Below are 1,399 nucleotides of genomic sequence, written 5' to 3'. Positions count from 1 at the left end.
GGGGGGGCCCGCCAGGGGGGGGGGTGCCTTCCCCCCCCACGGGGTACAACCCCCCCCCCCGCACAGTACACGGGCTGCCCCCTCAACAGGGCCCACAGCTTCCCCCTACAGGGCCACAGCTCCCCCCCACAGGGCACACGCCCCCCCACATGGCCCACATGCCCCCCCATGGGGCCCCAGCCCCACTGCAGGGCTCTAGCCCCCCCACAGCTCACCCCTGCAGTAGCAGTGACCATGGGGTGCTCAGGGCCCACTGTGGCCAGAATCCTCAGCAGCACAGCATGGCCCTGATTGCCTCAGAGCTGGCGCCACCTGTGCCACTCGTTGCAGGACCGGCCTGGCTCAGCGCTATGCAGCATGGGACCATGTGGCTTCAGGCAGCACCGGGGCCACTTGGGCTGTCACCCAGGGCCCAGGCAAGTTCACAGGGACTGTATACATGGAACCTGTGTGTGTGGAACCGGCCCGGTGCATGGGGCATGCAGGACTTGGCCTGGAGCAACAGGCAGTCCCCGCAAATGGCATGGGGCCCCAGGTGACAGCCAAAGCAGCCCAGAGCTGTGCAAAGGTGCAGGCGGCCAGGGCTGAGCCACACTGCTCTGTGCCATGTAGGGGGAGCTGTGCCTAGAGGCCCTGAGCACCCCAATGGTCATTGCTCCAGTTGGTGATCTGTGGGCCGTGCAGGAAGAGGAGGCTGGGGCCACGTGGGGGGCAGTCAGAGGACCACTCCTCCTGAGCTGCCCCCCTATGGTCCCCCATACCCTCACAATCTCCCCCACCCCCTATTTACCTAGAATGGAGCCCGGTACCAGGTCACTGCAGCCTATACCGTTCCTTGCCCTGCACAGGCAGGCAGCATGCTACAGCACTGGGGCAAGGGGCAGGCATAGAGATGGTCTGGCCAGCTACCAGAGCATCTCTTTGGAGGACCAAAACCTCTGATTGCCTCACAGGGCACTGTCGTGGACCGTGCCCTGCCCTGCTTTTTTTCTATGGTTTATTTTTTGATATCTGGATATCCGGTTGTCAGATTTTGAGCCCATGCTGCATATATGCAGCACAGGGAATGTTTTTTGTTTGTTCCCAGTGTACCTCTTGCCACATCTCAAACAGTTTTCCTAATAACTTGTTCAAATGGCTGGTGAACTTCTTCCAGAAATAGAAACATGTCACTTAGAAACTGTTTACAATATGGGGCTATCTTTAGACTAAAACAAACTGGCATATGAGTGCTACAAAGGAGATAATCAAAAAGCTATTAGTGTGGCTGAAGAGATTAGTTTAGTTCTCTGATAAATTATATCACAGTGTTGTTTGTCTATGTTCAGTGAAATGTTCAATATTAACATGGATTGTTGCAAAGTTTCAGAGATCAATGCACATAAAAATACTATACAGT

General features: G+C 56.3%; 1 protein-coding gene across 3 annotated transcripts in view; it reads left to right on the top strand.

The window, feature by feature from the left end:
* The window catches only part of MAMDC2 (MAM domain containing 2), a 157,844-nt gene that overhangs the window by 109,437 nt on the left and 47,008 nt on the right, over positions 1 to 1,399 (top strand). The window lies entirely within an intron of this gene.

Source organism: Gavialis gangeticus, unplaced genomic scaffold (genome assembly GCF_001723915.1).
Source record: "Gavialis gangeticus isolate Ggan-Ray unplaced genomic scaffold, GavGan_comp1, whole genome shotgun sequence".
NCBI classification, from domain to species: Eukaryota; Metazoa; Chordata; order Crocodylia; family Gavialidae; genus Gavialis; species Gavialis gangeticus.
Note: the sequence above shows the minus strand (reverse complement) of the source record. Positions and strands in the feature narration are given on the sequence as shown.